We start from the raw sequence: 14,898 nt of genomic DNA on the forward strand, positions 1-14,898 counted from the left end.
CCATGAAGGTAGGAATTTTTTCAGGGTTGATTTTGCATCCCCAATGCCTATAAGATACACAGTAAGAGCTTAATATATTATTATTATCATTATTATTATTATTATTACTACTACTACTACTACCATTGCTTCTTGTTGTTATTACTTGTCATTGTTGCTATTACTATTAATAATAATATTCTCTTAGGAATGCTCTTTTTAATTCTTAAAGATAGCAAAATAAAGCTTTTTGCCTTGGCCTGAGATGTGGTTTTTGAATAGATCCAGGAGGCAAGAAAATCTAAATTTCCAGCTTTTCTATGACACTTACTTTGTCTGAAATACTAGGAAAAAGGGCAGCTAGGTGGTGCAGTGGCCTTGGAGTCAGGAGTGCCTGAGTTCAAATGTGGCCTCAGTCACTTAACAATTACCTAGCTGTGTGGCCTTAGGCAAGCCACTTAACCCACATTGCCTTGCAAAAATCTAAAAATAAACAAACAAACAAACAAATAAATGAATGAATGAATGAATGAATGAACAAATGAATGAATGAATAAATAATAAACGAAATACTAGGAAAAGTACTTAACTTCTTTGCTGTGACTTTTCAAACTTGAAATATGAACTTAAAGACCTCTACTTCCCTGGGAGGTTAATATTAGCAAAAGATTTCTATGACAATAGCAATGCCATGGTGAACACAAAGAGGAAAAGCATCAGAATAGAACGGTTTGCAGTCCTACTAGTATTTGTGAAAAAATTTATCATTAACAATAAATTCAATAATTCAAGAAATAAAAAAGTCAGTGCACATAAACTGAACAACTTGACACATGGGATCCAAAATTCTATTTCTGATAATATATCATTGGGAGAGTTAATGCCAATCTCTAAAGATTAGGGATATTACTAAAATACAAATATCTAAAGATCTAAAATATCTAGAACTATCCTTAGTAGCCTATGGTGCTGATGTCCTTAAATTTATCTAAACCTTTATCAATCTGTCAAGAGTACCTTTTATCCTTCTATCAGAGGTTTCTTATGGAGGATCTGAATAAACTTTAGTGGAGTTTTCACTTCTCTGACTTGTTCATATTTATAATCCCCTGATTAAAAGGGGATCTTAAAAGCTGAAGATCCCCAACAAACAGTTCCCCCTTAAAAAGACATAGATTCATAAACAGATAGAGTGGATTATCTTATTTAGATTTTTTAAAAAAAAAAACCCTATAACTGTGATTACATTGTCATTCAGTTCTTTTTCATTAATGTCTGACTCTTTGTGACCCCAATTTGGAGTTACCTTGGTAAAGATATCTTGATGGCTTGCTATTTCCTTCTCCAGCTCATTTTATATATGAAAATAACAGTAACCATTAACAAGTAGTCCCTTCCCACAGTAAAGTCTCAATCACTTCTAACACCCAGAGGCATCACTTCCCCATCAGAGATCTCTCCTTCTCTTGCCATCTGCATAGCATTTCCTCCCTTTTCTACAGCCCCTATCTTGAGTTGATCCAAAAGCATTATTGTTTTGCCATTCTCTGTTTTCATACTTAATAAAGGTTCACTCCCACAGTTCTCTTTGGTCTCCAAAAATGGGGGCCATCCCTTGGATTCTAGCTTTCTTTATACAAGCTCTATGCCTATTTGCAAACCAGGTCACACAAGTAGTGAGTGTCTGCATCTAAATTTGAACTCCTGACTCTACCTGTTATTTTATCCTGCACCCTGCCCCAAACACCATAGTTTTCCATCATAATCATATACCACAATAGTTCAACCATTTCCCTATTAAAGGATATCCCTTTAATTTCCATTTCTTTGTCACCAAAAAAAAGTTTCTATAAATTTTTTTATAAATAAGATTACTATTGCTTTTTTATTTTCTAATCTCTTTGGTCAAGGGTATTCACAGTTTTATTGTTCTCCAGAATGACTAGACCAATTCACAACTTCATCCACAAGGCATCAATGACCCTACTATATTCCCACATTTCCTACAGTATTTTTCATTTTCCTTTTCTGTCATTTTAGACAATGTGACAGTTTTGAGGTTATATCTTACAGTTATTTTAATTTGCATTTCTCTAATTATTAGTGGTTTAAACATTTTTTTTCATGGGATAACTAAGTTTATTCAAAATTTTCAGGTCTTTTGAAATATCTAGCAGGTTGCTGTATCACTTATAACAACCTTAAAATATAGTTCTTTTCTTCATTACAAAGTAAAAGTACTTACAACATGACTAACTTTGGGAAACAGAATATATTAAAACACAAAGAAAATATTAGTTGGTCCTGAAGTGAACAAAAGAAAAATTCAGTCTGTTTTTAACATCCTCAAAAACTAGACTAATCTACCTTTCTAGACTTCTTTCACATTACACTACTTCATTTACTCGTTGATTCAAGCATATTAAACTATTGACAATTCTCTGGAAAGGACTTTTCATCTTTCACCTTTGATCATAAGACATAAATTATTCCTTTTCTGAGTACATCCCTGAAAAATAATCCTAAGAATGTATCTCTCCAGTCTGGTGGTGCACCTGGTGGGGAGGTAGTTTTGTGTTTAAGAATTCCCAAATTCTAGAGCTCCAAAGGAATCAAGAGCTGCTAAGTTTGAGAGACAGACATTGATAGGATATTTCCTAAAAAGTATGTAGTTTGGAGAAGATGATTGCATTAATCCTAGAAGACTAGGGGTGGCTAGGTTGCACAGTGGATAGAGCACCAGCCCTGGAATCAGGAGTACCTGAGTTCAAATCTGGCTTCAGACACTTTCTAATTACCTAGCTGTGTGGTAAGTTTATTGGGCAAGTCACTTAGCCCCACTTCCTTTCAAAAAAAATCCTAGAAGACTAAATATAAACATATATATATATATATATATATATATATATATATTATATATATATATATATATAATATAATGTTTCAGGGTTAGGAGACCTAGGCCTTTCCAATCTTCCATGATACTTCTAAGAATTTCTCAGATAGTGCAGGTGAAAGGTTAATGGGGAATATTTGTAAAGCAGCACCAAAATGTCTTTTCCTTCTAGGATGTATAATAGAAGGTAGAGGTCTGGGAGAGAAGTTCAGTGAGTATAATTGGCTTTTTAATTATTTTATTTATTATGCATGGATCCAACTGTGAATTTTATATCTCATGTAAAGTTTTGAGTATGTGATGCAGAACATTAAGACTATGTAGGGCTCAATACCAATATTGTACATTGTATGAGTAAAAAGACTGTTATTCACATTTGACAGACCTAAACTATGAGGCATGTATAAGGGTTAATCACTATCAGTATCAAATTTGATCTATTTAAAACATAGAGGCTTTGGGAGGGAGGAGGAGGGGAAGGAAGCAGATGGATGGTGTAGTGGAGAGAACACCAGAGCTGCAGTCAGGAAGACCTGAATTGATATCTACCTCAAGCATTTAGCAACCATGTTATCCTGGGCAATTCATTCTGTTTGCCTCAGTTTCCTCATCTGTAAAGTAAGGTAATAGTAGAACTTGTCTCCCAAAGTTGTTGTCAGGTTGAAATGAGATAATTGTAAAGAAATTTGTATATAGCAAGTGATAGATACATGCTAAGTATAATAATAATTATTATTATTAAAATAGTAATTGTTTTCATTTTGTATTTGACTATATCACAATACACACTAATGAATATAGTGCTTTGCACATAGTAGTCCTTGATAAATGAATAAACTTGAATAATATTTTGAATCTTTTTTAGGATAACAAAGGGAAGTTTATTACCTTCTGCGCAAAAGCATAGATGTGCATATTATTTATATGATATGTAAGGCAGAAATTTTTGAAGTAATAAATCATAATTCCTCACATAAAGTCAATTTAGAAGTCACATTAGCCCACTCATACCTTACCAGAGTCTGATAGCAATATAGGTATATTTCACTTCAGGAAATGATTATAATTCTATATGGCCCTATGAAAATTTCATTTACCTCCAAAAATTAATTCTTCCATACTTTTAAGAGCTGTTGCTAGCATTCCTTTAAAAATCATCATCATCATCATGTTTTATAAATTCATATCTAAGACTAGGTTTCTTAAAACTGAACATAGTTATATACCATATCACTGTGAGGAGAACATATTTTGCCTAGATGAGAACATACTGTAGCATATCACTATGACTATGCTGATGATAGAAAACAATTCTGACCATCATTTTCCTAATTTTTAAAATGGTAACAATGATACTATTATCCACCTTATTCTACCTCATTGGGCTACTGCAAGTAAATTATATTTGAATTTATTTCTTTTTTCAAGGTCAACCTGAGTCTAAAATGGACATAACCCTGAAAGTAAATCTGATTCACAGAACAGACACTATCTAAAACTGGGCCAGTTGGAAACACTATAAAAAGGAACAGATTCCTTGAACTATTTGACCCCAGAAAGAAAAAATCAGGAGGCACAGATGAAATTTTTTTTAGGTTTTTGCAAGGTAATGGGGTTAAGTGGCTTGCCCAGGACCACATAGTTAGGTAATTATTAAGTGTCTGAGGCCAGATTTGAACTCAGGTACTCCTGACTCCAGGGCCGGTACTCTATCCACTGCACCACCTAGCCGCCCCAACAGATGAAATTTTCAAGGAACCAAATTTAGGATTGATGTCAGCAGAAAAGTTTTCTAATTATTAGACCTATCCCAAAGTGAAATGAGATGCTTTGGAAATGCAATGTATTCTTCCTCACTGGCAACTCCTTTTGGGTCATATAATAAAATGAATTTATATTCAGGTATGGATTGCAATTGAGGATCTCTAAAGTCCCTTCCAACTCTAAAACTTTGTTTCCAAGTCTTTCCAATCAACTCATAATACTCTGTTTCATATCATTTGCATTCTATTCCACTGTCCTCATTAGCTTTAATCTCTAGGACCTTTACTTATTGTTTCCTAGCCTAAAATGACCTCTCTCACCATCACTTCTTCCTTTGATTTCTATCTATCATTTATTAACCTTTATTTTTGTTTTCCTAAAAACTTGAATGGTCATAGGACCTTTGGGTATTTGTGCTGATCCATCCTTTTGTGATATTCTAATCACCTCAGCAGATTGAGACTAGGATATGAAAGAAATCATGTTGTGATATTAATTCCTGAGTCTAATATATCTGTTTTCCATGTATTATCTTACTATAGAGATGTAAGAGGCACAGAGTAAGTCTATTTGCTGAAAGGAACCTATTGGCAATCTGCGGTGAACCAAAAGTCTTGTTCATTCCCAGATGCCTTTTCTGGTATTCATTGATTGACCTTGCTAAACTGTGTAACTCAGACTAGCTTAAGTCAGTTTTGTGAGCAACTGTTCCAACAAAACACTCTGCTTCTCAATTTTACCTATCCCTGGGAAAGATTGCCAGTTCCTTACTATAAAACCTCTTCTTTATGGTTTTCACTTTCCACTTCATACCTCTCATGGCAGTTTGTCCCTTATAATTTTCTATACCACAGTTAGTTGGTATGTGGGCTGGGGAGTTGAACCTGAAATTGAAGAGATATGAGTTCCAATCTAGCCTTATATATTTAATAGCTGCATGATCATGAGAAAGTTATTAATCTTTGTCAGCATCAATTTCTTCATCTGTAAAATAGAGATAGGACTTTCAGCCAAGATGGTGGAGAGAACACAGGTACTGTGTTAAGTGCTCCTCTCTCCCCTCAAAAGTAATATGAAAGAAACCTCTTGACAGAAATTCAACCAAATACAAAAAGAAAATAATTCTCTCAAATCCTCAATTGGGCAAATGCAAAAAAGAAAATGATTCTCTCAAAACTACACTTGGGCAAATGGAAAACTCCTTCAAAAATACAATTGACCAATTGGAAAAGGAGTTGCAAAAGGTAAATGAAGAAAATTCTTCTCTAAAAAAACAATGGAATTAGTGGAAACTAATGACTTCATGAGACAAGATTCTGTTAAAACAAAAAGATCAAAAAAGATAGAAGAAAATGTAAAATACCTTATCAGCAAAACCACTGATGTCAAGAACAGATCAAGATGGGAGAAACTGAGAATTATAGGTCTTCCTGAAAACATTGATGAGAAAAAAAGTCTGGACTTAATATTACAGGATTTAGTGATGGAAAATTGACCTGATATCATTGAACCAGAGGGCAAAATACTTATTGAAAGAATACATTCACTTCTGGCCAAGATGGCAGAGAGAAAACAGGCACTAGTGTTAGTATCCTGATCTTTTGTCATATATATTATGAAACAAACCTCTTCACAGAAATCTAATCTACAAAATGGAGAAAGAGAAACTAAGAGAAGGATCTACCTCAAGGTTTGTACTCCAGTAACATGGCTGAGCTGTTGCAGAGGGTAGACTCTGCCAGGAGCAAAGGATAGAGCCAGAGGGTGAGAGCTCCACTAGCCTGTTCAGCATTGTGGGCGAGGGTCGGAGAGCCTGATTGGACAAATCCGTGGGGTGAACTACAGCCTGGAGCCCTAAAAATGGGACAAGTCTAATCGACCAGAGGGGTGTGGGCCAACTAGGGAGCATAGGCATTGGTTGAGGCCCTGACAGTCTGGAGTTTGCCTATAGAGCTGGAGGATGAGTTCTAGTGCAGGAGAGCTGCAGTTATATTTTAATTTCAGCTGAAGCCTATTCCCAAAACAAACCCAATTACAGCCTACCTCTGCCCCAGGCTAAGAGCAGCAGGCCTTCCTCAGCTGTGAAGAGGGAGAGCAATTACTTTGCCCTAGGGCAAAACTCACCATTGGATAAACATAAAACTACTCCACAGCTAAATCCACACCCTCAAATTAAGGTCCCAGACATTCCAGAGGAATCAACCAACACATCCTACTGGCCAGCCTACTAGGAGTTACTAAACCCAGTGAGTAAAGTCTCTAGGGATCTCAACACCAAATCTCTTTGAACCAGCCCCTTGCCAACATAAGATTTTAGTAAAATGAAGAAAGGTCAGAGAAAGGAGGATCTATAGAAGGAAAAGACCCTAACTTAGAGAGACCTAGACTCTTTGAGAAGAATAAGATCTGATCTCCAGCACAGAAAGACTTCCTTGAAGAAATCAGGAAGGAGATTAAAAATTAATTGGAAAACTTGGGAGAGACAATTAACACCTTGCAACAAGAAAACAAATCATTGGAAAATTCAATTGGAAAATGCAAAAAAAAATCTCTCAAAACCTCAATTGGTCAAATGGAAAATCCTTTCAAAAATAGAATTGATCAATTAGAAAAGGAGCTAGGAAAGATAAATGAAGAAAAATCTTCCCAAAAAAAAGAATGGAAATAGTGGGAACTAATGACTTCATGAGACAGCAAGAGTCTGTTAAACAAAATCAAAAAATCAAAGTATAGAAAAAAAATGTAAAATACCTCATCACAAAATCACTGACCTCCAGAACCTATTGAAAAGGGACAACCTGAGAATTATAGGTCTACCTGAAAACAATGAAGAGAAAAAACCTGGATGTAATATTTTGGGATTTAGTGACAGAAAATTGCCCTAATGTCATACAAACAGAGGGAAAAATAATTATTGAAATAATGCATCAATCCCCTCCAGAAAGAGATCCTAAAATGAAAGCACCAAGGACTGTTGTGGCCAAATTCCAGAACTATAAGATAAAAGAGGAAAATCCTGAAAGCAGACAGAAAGAAACAATTTAGATACCAAGGAGCCACGGTAAGGATTACTACACAGGACCTGGGTGCATCAACATTAATGGATCAAAGGGCCTGGAATGAGATATTCCAAAGAGTAAGGGAGCTGGGAATGCAGCCGAGAATCCACTACCCAGCAAAGCTGAGCCTTCTCTCTTCCGGGGGAATAGATGGACATTTGAAAAAATGGAAGAATTCCAAAATTTTCTGATGAAAAGACCAGAGCTTAATAGAAAAGATGGACAACAAAAAGGAGGCTCAAGAGATACATGAAAAGGTTAAAAAGGGGGTAAAGGGAAAAAATGCTATCCAATATGATGAAATAGATTATATCCCCTCCTGGGAGAAAGATTCTCATAACTCTTAAAAATTGTAACTCTATTAGAAAAAATGTACTTAGCCAGAAGTGAGGGACACTCAAGACTTTTCTGTGACTCAGGTTGAATAATTTAAAAACAATACCTTGGGGTGGCTAGGTGGCACAGTGGATAAAGCACCAGCCCTGGAGTCAGGAGTACCTGGGTTCAAATCTGGTCTCAGACATTTAATAAAGTTAACTTACACAAACATTCAATTAAGTTAAGGAACTTATCTTACCTTTCATGTATTAAAAAGAGAAAAGGGGAGGGAGGGGACAGGGAGGGGGATAAAAGAGAAACTAACAGAAAGAAGGGAGGGTTGAAGGGGAAAAGGGAAAGGGGAAAGAAAGGGGAGGGGATTTTGATATAGGAGGGAAAACACACTCAAAGGAGTGGTATTCAGAAACAAAATAAAGGAGAATATAGACAAAGGTGGAAAGGGAGAAAAATACAAACAGAAGGAAGATAGCATGGAGGGCAATAAAGAGTTAATAACTATAACTTTAAATTTAAATGGAATGAACTCTCCCTTAACATGTAAGTAAAAAGCAGAGTGGATTAAAAACCAGAATCCTACAATATGCTGCTTGCAAATACTCACTAGAAGCAGAGAGAGACATATTCAGCAAAGGTAGAAGACTGAAGCAAAAATATATTTTGCTTCAGCTGAAGTGAAAAAAAGCAGGGATCACAATCCTTAACTCAGTCAAAGCAGCTACAAAATAGATAGTGTTAAAAGAGATAAGGAAAGAAACTATATCTTCCCAAAAGGTACCATAGACAATAAAGTAATTTCAATACTAAATATGTATGAACCCAATGATATAGCATCCAAATTCTTAGAGGAGAGGTTGAAAGAGTTACAGGAAGAGATAAACAGCAAAACTCAACTAGTGGGAGACCTCTAAACAAGAAGGAAGATATGGAAATGAATACATTGTTAGAAAACCAAAATATGATAGACATATGGAGGCAACTGAATGGGGATAGAAAGGAATATAAATTTTTTTCTGCAGTACATGGAACTTACACAAAAATTGAGCATGTACTAGGGCATAAAAACCTAATGATAAACTGTAGAATGGCAAAAATAGTAAATACTTCCTTCTCAGGTTGTAATGCAATAAAAATCATATGCAGTACTGGACCAGGGAGATACATACCAAAAACTAATTGTAAACTAACTTATAAAAGGAGAGGATCAAAACACAAATTATAAAAAGAATTAATTATATAATCCTAGATAATGGTAATAAAGAAACAACATACCAAAACATATGGGATTCACTCGAGACAACTGTCAGAGTATATATTATATCTTTAAATTCTTACATGAGTAGATTAGAGTAAGAGTAAATCAATGAACTAGATATGCAACTAAAAATTTAGAGAAAGAACAAATTAAAACCCCCAATTAAATAGCAAATTAGGAATTCTAAAAATTAAAGGAAAAAATTAATAAAATCAAAAGCAAGCAAACTATTGAAATAATAAATAAAACTATGAACTGGTTTTATGAAAAAAAAAGCAATAAAAATGATAAAAATCTGGTAACTTTGATTTAAAAAAGAAAGAAGAAAACCAAATTGCTAGTATCATAAATGAAAAAGGTGAACTTACCAACAACAAGGAGGAAATTAAAGTAATAATTTGGAAGTATTTTGCCCAACTCTATGCAAATAAATTTGACAATCTAAGTGAAATGGATGAATATTTACAAAAATGTAAGTTGCCCGGGTTAAGTGAAAAGGAAATTAAAAGACTAAACAACCTATCACAGAAAAAGAAATTCAAAAATCCATTACTGAACTCCCTAAGAAAAAATCTCCAGGACCTGATGGATTCACAAGTGAATTCTATCAAACATTTAAGGAAAAATTGGTTCCAATTCTATATAAACTCTTTGGGAAAATAGATGAAATTGGAACTCTGCCTAACCCTTTCTATGACACCAATATGGTGCTGATACCTAAACCAGGAAGAGCTAAAACAGAGAAAGAAAATTATAGATCTATCTCCATAATGAATGTAGATGCAAAGATCTTAAATAAAATCCTAGCAAAATGATTACAAGTTATCACTAGGACAATAAATTATGATCAAGTAGGATTTATCCCAAGAATGCAGGGTTGGCTCAATATTAGGAAAACTATTAGCATAATTAATTATATCAATAACAAACCTATCATGATAGGTGCTAATACCAAAAAAGTTTTTGATAAAATACAGCACCCATTCCTACTAAAAACACTAGAGAGAGTGTAGGAATAAATGTTTTGTTCTTTAGAATAATAAGCAATATCAATCTAAAATCATCAACAAACATTATATGCCAATGGGGATAGGCTTGAGGCATTCCCAATAAGAACATGGGTGAAACAAGGATGCCCATTATCACCACTACTATTTAATATATTAGAAATGTGAACCTCAGTAATAAGAGAAGAAAAAGGAACTGAAGGAATTAGAACTGGGAAAGAAGAGATAAAACTCTCACTCTTTGAAGATGACATGATGGTATACCTAGAGAATCCCCCAAAATGCACTAAAAAACTACTAGAAATAATTACCAATTTTAGAAAAGTCACAGGATATAAAATAAACACTCATAAATCTGTGACATTTCTACATATGACTAGCAAGATACACCAAAAAGAGCTAGAAAGAGAAATCTCATTCTGGCCACGATGGCGGAGAGAAGACGGGCACAGTTCTAAAGTCTCCTGATCTTCCCCCATCTGTCATATGAAACAAACATCTTAACAGAAATGAGACCCACAAAACACAGAAAGAAAAGCCAGGAAAAAGAACATCTACCTCAGGATTTCTCTCCTGCAGCAGCACTGGAGGAATTCGGGCTGGTGAGTCTGGGCTCAGAGGGCAAGTCAGCCCCAGGTCAGACAGATTAGCAGCTGAATTGGAGCCAGGAGTCTGAGGGCCCCAGAGAGGAACCTGCTGGATCAGCACTTGGGTTAGATTGGTGGGGGCTTGAGTCAACTGGTGAGCAGAGGTGCTCTGAACTCTGGAGCTTGCCAACAGGGCTGGGAGGAGAGTTTCAGTGCAGGAGAGCTGTGGACACCATCCCTGGGCTCCTCTGGTTTAAGGAACTCTGAGTCCATGCCTCCATTACTGCTGAGGCCTCTTCCCTGAACAAACAATAGCCGACTACTTCTGCCTCAGGCACAGTTGTGTAAGCAGAAGAACCAGCCCAGTTGACAAAAGGGAGAGGACTGACCTCACACCAGGGTAAAGCCCAGCACTGATTGAAAGCAAAAGGATTCAAAAGCTCCATCCCCTCCCTTCAAGCTAAGGGAGAAGGACTCAATCAAGGTCACAGACACTCCAGAGAAATCAACCAGCACCTCCTACTGGCCAGCCATAAAAATTTCACTCAGTGATTAAAGCCCCTAGTGATCCCAAGCCCCTGTGAACCAGCCCCTCCCCAACTCAAAGTTTTTAGCAAAATGAAGAAGGGTCAGCAGAAAGGTGGAGCCATAGAAAAATTCTTGGAAGGGAAATACCCTATCTCAGAGAGACCTAGAACCTCTGAGGAGAATATGATCTGGTCTTCAGTACAGAAAGACTTCCTTGAAGAAATAAGGAAGGAGTTTAAAAATCAACTTGGAAATTTGGGAGAGACAATTAATACCTTGCAACAAGAAAACAAATGCTTAGAAAATACAACTGGACAAATACAAAATGAAAATAAATCTCCCAGATCCTCAATTGGGCAAATGCAAAAAGAAAATAATTCTCTCAAAATGTCAACTGGTCAAATGGAAAGCTCTTTCAAAAGCAGAACTGACAAATTGGAAAAGGAGTTGCAAAAGGTTAATGAAGAGAACTTCTTTCTAAAAAAAAAAAAAGAATGGAGTTTGCAGAAATTAATGACTCCATGAGACAGCAAGAGCCAGTTAAACAAAATTTAAAAAATAGAAAAAAATAGAAGAAAATGTAAAATACCTCATCAGCAAAACTACTGAACTTGAGAATGGGTCGAGGAGGGGCAACTTCAGAATTATTGGAATACCTGAAAACACTGAAGAGAAAAACCAAACCTGGACTTAATATTGCAAGATCTAAAGATGGAAAACTGCCCTGATATCATGGAAGCAGAGGGTGAAGTACTTATTGAAAGAATACATCAATCCCCCTCCAGAAAAATATCCTAAAATGAAAACACCAAGGAATGTTGTGGCCAAATTCCAGAATTATCAGATAAAAGGGAAAATCTAGCAAGCAGCCAGAAAGAAGCAATTTAAATTTCAAGGAGCCACAATAAGGATTAGGCAGGACCTGGTTGCAATCAACATTAAGGGATTGAAAGGCCTGGAACAAGATATTTCAAAGAGCAGGGGAGCTTGGAATGCAGCCAAGAATCCACTATCCCTCAAAGCTGAGCCTTCTCTTCCAGGGAAAAAGATAGACATTTAACTAAATAGAAGAATTCCAAAAATTCCTGAAGAAAAGACCAGAGCTAAATAGAAAATTTAGACAAACAGGAGGTTCAAAAGACACATGAAAAGATTAAAAAAAAGGGGAGGCAGTAAAAGGGGAAAAAATTGCTATCCAATAAGTTGAAACTGGCTATATTCCAGCACGGGGAAAACGATTCTCATAAATCTTGAGAAATGTTAACTTTTCTTTTAGGTTTTCACAAGGTAATGGGGTTAAGTGGCTTGCACGAGGCCACACTGCTAGGTGATTAATAAGTGTCAGAGACCAGATTTGAACCCAGGTACTCCTAACTGCAGGGCTGGTGCTTTATCCACTGTGCCACCTAGCCACCCCAGAGAATTATAAATCTAACAGAGAGACTATATCTAGCCAGAAGTGATGGACATTCATGACCTATCCATGAGACTTCTATCCAATGGGATGTAACAGGTTTTAACCCCACTTGGGAGAAAGACTCTTAATAACTCTCAAGAATTTTAACTCTATTAGATAGAATGTACTTAGCTAGAAGTGACAGATACACAGAATTTTCTATGACTCAGATAGAATGATCTAAAAACCATTACCTCCTTTAAAAGGGGGACAGGAAGGAGATGGCAGATGGGAGGGGAATTGAATGGAGTAAATCTCATTACACTAAGAGGCACAAAAAACCTATGGTAATAGAGGGGAAGAAGGGAGGAGATGAGAAACACTTGAATCTTCTTCTCATCAGACATGGCTTAAAGTCAACTTACACATACTTAGTTAACTTAAAAACACATCTAACCTTTCAAGTATTAAAAGGGGAAAAGGGGAGGGGGGAATGAAAAAAGGGAGGGGGAGTGAGGAAAAAGGGGGAACTGACAAAAGGAAGAGAAAGGAAAAGGAAAAAAGGGAAGCGGAAAGAAAGGGGAGGGGTTGTTATAGGAGGGCAAACACACTGAAGGGGGGTGGTATTCAGACACAAAATAATGGGGAATATAGATAAAGGGGCGAAAGGGGAAAAAGACAAACAGAGGGAAGAAAGCATGGAGGGCAATAAAGAATTAGTAATCATAACGTTGAATGTGAATGAGATGAATTGTCCCTTAAAATGTAAGCAAATAGCAGAGTGGATTAAAAACCAGAATCCTACAATATGATGTTTACAAGAAACTCATTTTAAGCAGAGAGATACATATAGAGTAAAGGGAAAAGGTTGGAGCAAAAGGTATTTTGCTTCAGCTGAAGTAAAAAAAAGCAGGGGTAGCAATCCTTATCTCAAACAAAGCAGCAGTAAAAAGAGATAGCGATAAAAGAGATAAGGAAGGAAACTTTATACTCCTAAAAGGTACCATAGACAATAAAGTTATTTCAATGTTGAATATATATGTACCCAATGGGACAGCATCCAAATTCTTAGAGGTGATGCTGAAAGAATTACAGGAAGACATAGACAGCAAAACTCTACTAGTAGGAGACCTCAACCTCCCACTCTCAGATCTAGACAAATCGAATCATAAAATAAACAAGAAAGAAATTAAGGAGGTAGATTGTTAGAAAACCTAGATATGATAGACTTATGGAGGAAACTGAATGGGGATAGAAAGGAATATACATTTTTCTCCGCAGTACATGGAACTTAAACAAAAATTGACCATGTACTAGGACATAAAAACCTAATGATCAGCTCCAGAAAGGCAGAAATAGTGAATACATCTTTCTCAGATCACAATGCAATAAAACTCATATGTAATATTGGGCCAAGGAGATATAGACCCAGAACCAAATGTAAACTGAATAACCTCATTTTAAAGAATGAGTAGACCAAAAAACAAATTATAGAAATTATAGAAAGAATTAACCATTGTATCCTACATAATGACAATAATGAAACAACATACCAAAACCTATGGGATTCACTCAAAGTGGCTCTCAGGGAATATATTATAGTTTTAAATGCTTACATGAATAAATTGGAGAAAGAGGAAATAAATGAACTAAACATGTAACTGAAAAAATTACAGAAAGAACAAATTAAAAATCCCCAATTAAATACCAAATTAGAAATTCTAAAAATTAAAGAAAAAATTAATAAAATTGAAAGCAAAAAAAATTGAATTAATATATAAAGCCAAAAGTTGGTATTATGAAAAACCAATAAAATTGATAAACCTCTGATCAATTTGATTAAAAAAAGAAAGAAGAAAATGAAATTCTTAGTATCATGAATGAAAAATGTGAACTCACCACCATTGAGGAGGAAATTAAAGTAATAATTTGAAATTATTTTACCCAACTCTATGGCAATACATTTGATTATCTAAGTGAAATGGATGAATATTTACAAAAATATAGTTGCCCAGGTTAAATGAAGAGGAGATTAAGTACCTAAACAACCCTATCACAGAAAAAGAAATTCAACAAGCCATCATTGAACTC

This window comes from Macrotis lagotis, chromosome 1, assembly GCF_037893015.1.
Source record: "Macrotis lagotis isolate mMagLag1 chromosome 1, bilby.v1.9.chrom.fasta, whole genome shotgun sequence".
Taxonomy (NCBI): domain Eukaryota; kingdom Metazoa; phylum Chordata; class Mammalia; order Peramelemorphia; family Peramelidae; genus Macrotis; species Macrotis lagotis.